We start from the raw sequence: 6,670 nt of genomic DNA, 5'->3' as shown, positions 1-6,670 counted from the left end.
GGAGCGCAGGGGCTGGGGGTCGGCAAAGGGGGCGGGGGCTGCCCCTGGCAGGGGACGAGCCCGCCCCACCAGCGCGCGGTCCTGAGCGGAGACCGTCACCGCCAGCCCAGCTTGGCTGCAGGTGGGGGGCTCAGGTGTGCGGTGCGCCCTAGCAGGGGAGCGCACTGGGAAGGAGCCACCTCCGTACGCTCGGGCCACGTGCGCTCTGGGGGAAGGAGGAGTCGGCGAGCCCTGGGGGCACCTGTAGCCAAGCCGTGCGCTCCAGAGCGAGCCTATGCGCGCCTCCGAAAGAGGGGGATCCCGTGCGCTGCTGTTAAGGTCCAGCTCCGAGCCTGGGGACGAGGGGAGGCCCAGCCCTTCCTGCAGAGCTGGCGTCGCTGCTTTAGCCCCATGTGCGGTCCTCCGGGAGGGGAACCAAAGGACCAGCTCATGGCTGCACCCTGTGCATGTGCACAAAAGGAACAGGGCACTGGGACTGTTCCCCTCCTTGTAGCCCCTTACCTGGGCCAGCCTCAGTTGCCAACCCATCCTTGCATTGGGTCACCCCAAAAGTGTGTGTGTGTGAGGCAGGGGAGGAGATGGAGCTATCAGCCTTTCTCTCCCAGCTCCCCCCCCTGCCCCCAGCCAGCCTAACGGGGTCATCTGCAAGGGGAGCCCACGCTACACCGTTCCAAAGGGTGGCACAGTGGGAACATTCCTCCTGTGCACCAGGGAGCTTTGGGAACCGTTGTCCCCTGCTGAGGCATTGTCCTCTAAAATGCCTACTGGGATAGGGCTGTCTGTTTAGGAAGCCTCCTTAGTGGGGTGGAAAAGGGATCCACTAGGGGTGGCAGCAGGAGCCCTTCGTAGGAATTCTGTGGGAGCCCTTTTCCACCCCTTTAAGGAGGCTATCACCCAGGAAAGTGCTTCCCAAACGACTGAAAATCCACAGGTTTATCTTGCATTTTTCCCCATGCCATGCATTCAGATCTGGGTGCTGATGTGGGGGCCTTGGGGAATTCTGGGTACCTGATGTTGAACCAGTGACCAGTGTATTGTAACATATATTTGTGCTGTAGGTGACATACTGATATGGTACTGACCTCATGCATGCCCTATATGCAACTTGCAGGCTTGGGGCTATGGTCTGTTCAGACTTCAGGCAGCCCTGTGTCCAGCTAGGGTATTTGCTGCTTTGAATCAGATTCTTGTTTCTTTTTCTGTTGTTGACTCTGTTACTGTAAAGATGCACGTCTGATGGCGCTTGCCAAGAGCAACGTTCCAGAGCTGCTGGTGCTCCTGGACACAGCAGAACTGATGTTGCCCATGGAGCACTGTTCCACATCAGATTTAGCACCCGTGTTTGTGCACATCCACATCTCAATCTGTTGACTTCTACTTGTACCCCTCAAACTTACCTCAGCTGTTCTATGTGACTACCTGTCGGGACATTTTATTTATTGGTGGTTTTTTTTTTTAACTTAATTTTCATAAAGAAACCAACAACAAAATTCATAGAAGTAAATTATGTATAACTTGAATATGTTACCCAACATAGCACATTTATACATAGATACATAGATATTAAGGTCAGAAGGGACCATTATGATCATCTAGTCAGACCTCCTGCACAATGCAGGCCACAGAATCTCACCCACCCACTCTTGCAATAAACCTCTCACCTATGTCTGAGCTTACTGAAGTCCTCAAATAATTTCACAGGATATCTAATACAAGTATGCAGTTATGCAACTTTACAACGTCTTAACTGCATATCCTTTGCTTTCACACTTTGTGACACTCTGCCAGCTTCTGTTGATGCCATCAGCTGTTTTAACCTTTGTACTATACCTAACAAAGATCTTTCACTTGGAAGCTGATTCCCATGGTTAAATGTGCAACCAGCTTTTTGGTGGACTGTAAATGAGGGGCGTTTGCTGTAATTAGGTGAATACTGCCTCTCACTGTATGAAACCTGGCTTGAAATCAGAGCCACCGGGCACTGCGCGCATTGCAGAATTTCTAGGATTTGATGGGAGAAGAGAATCCTCTTTCCGGAATACATTTAGGAGCCCCCTGTAATCAATTTCCCACCCAAAAGGAGATGAGTTGGATGAAACTTTGAATAAGGGGAGTCAGACTGCGGTTGACCCTGTGTGAGTGCGCGAAGGGGAGAGGGATGCAAGGAGTCTTCACTTCCCTCCTTGTCCTTGTGCCCCTTCACAAAGCCAACCATAGTATGAGTGGGCAGCACTGGACTGGGTGAAGTTAGAGCAGCTAGTCTCCTCCAAGCGGAGGGAGAGGGAAAGTGTGTGTCATCCATCCTGCTTCTTTCTCTTCTCCACCAGAGTCAGGTGCAGAGCTGAGCTCACATGGCGTTGGGCAAAAGGGTGGCAGAATTGTCGCTGCAACGTGACTCCTGCTCATTTCCTTTAGCCTTGTTAATCTCGTTGTATGATGCGCTACCAGAAGGATAGTCAGCTGCTCAGATGATGAGGACAGTATATGAACCTCTGTAGATCCGAATAGAATAGATCCAAGGAGAACAGTGGGTGCAGCTTTCTCACGCTGATATTTAGTTACTGGAGTAGGGAGAGGAGGGAAATATTCAGGGAGCAAAGAGTGGAGGAAATAGGGCGTTTTGCTGAAAGACACAGACAGCTGGCTGTGAATAAATGTTTCAAACTGTTATCATGGGGGATGGAGGAAGCGTAAGTAAGCTGAAACCAAGTTGGGCCCACTTGCCAAAAGGAAATATTTGCACATTCCTCCTCCATACTCCGCTGCGCCCCGCCCCCCAGAAGTGATTTTAAACACTTTTGTTACTCATATTTTGGAAACTTAAGGGCCTCAAATGCTGCACTCACTTACACCTGGGCAAGGCCATTGGCATAAATTCATTCATTTCTTTCCATTTATAAAAGACAACTAGTTGGACTCTAGGCACTTAAACTACAATTTAAAATGATCAAAGATAAACATCCAGAATAGACTGCCTTTACTGCCAGAGCCTCTGTACAATAATCATATAAACAGCCCTCGACACTCAAACAATGTCCCACAACAAATCCTGAATCTTGGCAGGGGGTTAGACTAGATGACCCTAGCGGTCGCTTCTAACCTTATGGATCTATGATTCTAGCAGGCTGCATAAAAGTTCTTAATCCACCTTGCCCAGAAAATCCTGGGGAAAACAAGATCAACCTTTCGAGCATGTCCTGGAGTCAGAATAACTAGGAAATGTCAGACCAAAGAGAAAAGCAAATGCTATAGTTGAGGAACTTTCCTGGAGAAGTTCTCAAGTGTCTCCTTCAAAGGTGACTTGCAAGGGATTAAAAATTGTGTTTGTGCTATTTTGCTTATGTATAAAAATGGCCTGTAAAGTATTTTTTCCTCCCTTATTGCTTTTTTAACCTTAAAAATACCAGAAATATTAAGTCTGGTCATCCCTGGTTTTGACAGAGGACTGGTTGCGAGCCACAAAGATATGTATTGAATGCTTTTTCAGCCCTTAATGGAAGGGGCGAGGGTTCTGCATCATTAACAAACCAGCTTTTCTCCCAAGTGTTTTAGTGAAATAAGTATTAACATAACCAAAGAGCTTTACATAGTGTAAATAAAAACCTTGTCCCCCTCTCAATTAATCAGATTTAACTTAAGCAGACAGTATCTCTGCTGTCAGAAATCTATGAGTTCTCCAGTTGTCCAGAGTAGACCAGCTCTGAATTTCTAGTGTGTGTATATATATATATATATATAAAACCACAGGGGAAAAACACCACCAAAAACCCTTAACTGCCCACTTCTCCCCTGCCACACACATGTTGCTCAGACCATATTTATATATCAAAGAGGATCAAAGACCCCCTTGATTTTTCCCCTTTGCTGATCATCTTTAAACTGGGGATGCTATTAGGTCTAGCGGCCACCGGCAGATCATTGGCAATTTGCCAAACATATAAATACAAGCTGTATGAGAGAAAACAGTGACAGGTGACCGTCTCTGTGACTGAACAATGCAATAGAGTGCTAGCAGCAGTACAGGCTTCCCCTATGTTGCCCTAGCAACATGCCTCTGTCCTGGCTGCAGTGGACCAGGTCTGGCATGAGAATAGTCCAGGCTTCAGGCATATTCAGTCACTGTCCCATTCTGCTGAGATTGCTCACGAGCATGCAGAGTCGTGGTGAGACTGTGGATTCCTTGTGGAATTTAGGAACTGATTCCAGTCTCAACTTGCACTCATATTACACCAGTGTAACTGCATTGACTTCAGTGGTTTTACACTTGTGACACGTGGCTAGAAGAGGTTAAACATCCTGCAAAATAGATAACCCTCAAAAGACATGTGGGGAGATAATATTGTGTTTTTGTGTATCTGCATATGTATGAGTAGGGTGGACAGTGTAATCAACAATCCCTGTCTGTGCTGTATTCTGATAATTCAGAGGTCAAAAGAAGATCCTAGCATTTAAATGAATTGTAAACAAGGGATATCTCAGTATTCATCCGTCTTTGAAATGTACTGTGAATGGTGGAGGAACAAGCAAATGGCCTTATGTTAATTCTATAGCTAAGTACCGGTGATGGACCTCTTTAAAAGTTATCCTAATTACCTTTTGAACTCCAACTTGTCAAAGGACATGCAATTGTATAAAAGATCCTTGTGTCCTGATTCTGTCATCTCAGATCTGCTTACCCTTCAATCGGAAAAACTTGAGTTGCAAGACTGAGGTCCCAGTTATGCTGGTATGCCCTGAATGTGATATTTGGACATTGGACTATAACCTATGAACTGTTTCAGAGTAACTGTTTCTGAAAGAACTCTTTGCAACTACAAAGCTCACCATCTATGCTGTGAATCTGAACGTCAGTGAATTGAACTCCTTTCTGTCTGTATATTGATCTTTTAACCATACTCTCTCTTTTTTGTTTTTTAATAAATTTTAGTGTAGTTAATAAGAATTGGCTGTAGCGTGTATTTGGGTAAGATCTGGAATATTCATTAACCTGGGAGGTAACATGTCCGATCCTTTGGGATTGGTAGAGCCTTTTCTTTTATATGATGAAATAAGATTTTCAGAAATTTTCATCATATTTGACGTGGGTACCTAGATGGAGGCCTGAGGCTGGATCACTTTAAGGGAACTGTGTTGTTTGGACTTCTGAGTAACTAGTAAGGTAATAAAGAAGCTGTTTTATGCTGGCTTGGTAAATCTAAGTATTGGAATATCCACCAGCTTTATGGGGATTGTCTGCCCCATTCTTTGCAGTTCACCCTGAGTGACCACAGCTGGTTCCCCACTGGGACCCCGGCCACAACACTACTGTGAGATCAGAATCAGGCCCCATGGATTTCACAGCTGTAAACACAGTTATTTAAACAGAGTCTGGTTAATTTCTGTAATTTCTATCAAAATGCCTTTGACAGTAGTTGAGCTTGTGTTATTTAGCTAGAGCATCAGCCTCTAGGACTCAGGAGACCTGTGTTCTAGTCTTGACTCTTCCACTGGCCTGCTCGGTGACCTTAGGCAAGTTACTTCATTGCTCTGTGCCTCAGTTTCCCCACCTGTAAATTGGAGATAACGATACTGACCTCCTTTGTAAAATGCTTTGAGATCTATTGATGAAAAGCACTAGATAAGAGCAAGGTGGTGTTGTTATTGCTTTCCTTTCAGTCCAGGATGAATCAATATGTATAAAGCACACATAGGTGTTATACAGCATTGTGGGTGTAAGGTTGTCCTGTACTTTCAGCCTGACAGACACATCATGAGGTCTAGGAGATCTAGAGAAAACTTTCCGGAGTCCTTAACTACTTTGGTCATAAATTCTCCCAACACAGATGTTCAAATGGTATGTTCTAGTGTCAATTAATAAATAATAATACTTAGCACTTTTCATGTATAGGTTCCAATGTGCTTGACCGAGGAAGGCCAGTATCATTAGCACCATTTTACATGTGGGGAAACTGAGGCACAGGGAAGGTAACGTAACTTGCCCATGGTTTGTAAGAGACTAGGGCACAGGCAGTCTGGCCTAGCAGCCGCAGCTGGGCTGATGGCCACAAGTCAAGGATGGTCACAAGGCAGTAGTCAGCAAGCTGGGATCAACAGGAAAGAGTCAGAATCAGAGATAGTTATCAGGCTGGAATCGGGTTGGGGCCAGAGACTGGAGATCAGAAAGCAAGGTGAGGCCTGGCATCACAGCTAGCCAGAAGTCTGCATGTTACCCAGGCAATTTCCTACACCACCCTCAGGGTTAAATAGTGACCATTGGCCAATCAGAAGCCACAGGGTGCTGTTGCTCTGGCCTGTTTGAGTGATATGGCCCGGGGCGCCTAGTTTCCCAGTGCTCCTTGGCTATCATTCTATGTGATCTGGTGGCAACAAAGGCACCTCAGTTGTTCCAGGCTCTGTGGACCTGGGTTCTAGTCGTATGAATCCTTACATGGTTGCTGAGAACAGTACTGAAAACTGATCCCCAAGCCAAGTGCTACATCTATTGAATAACACTCCTTTCTCTGTATACTGTATTGTTTATGTACAGCATACAAAGAAATTGCTACACAAAATGCAGACGTCTTGATCAGCTACTGCCTCCTTTTTCTCCCCACCTGAACCTGATATCCAACTTATGATGCCCTTGAAAGATCACCTTGAGAAAGGACTAAAACCAAAGTATATTTGTACC

At 45.9% G+C, this 6,670-nt stretch overlaps 1 protein-coding gene across 2 annotated transcripts in view; it reads left to right on the top strand.

The window, feature by feature from the left end:
- The window catches only part of IL15RA (interleukin 15 receptor subunit alpha), a 57,306-nt gene that overhangs the window by 169 nt on the left and 50,467 nt on the right, over positions 1 to 6,670 (top strand). The gene's annotated exons all lie outside the window — the stretch shown is intronic.

The sequence above is a fragment of the Chelonia mydas genome, chromosome 1 (assembly GCF_015237465.2).
Source record: "Chelonia mydas isolate rCheMyd1 chromosome 1, rCheMyd1.pri.v2, whole genome shotgun sequence".
NCBI lineage: Eukaryota > Metazoa > Chordata > Testudines > Cheloniidae > Chelonia > Chelonia mydas.
Note: the sequence above shows the minus strand (reverse complement) of the source record. Positions and strands in the feature narration are given on the sequence as shown.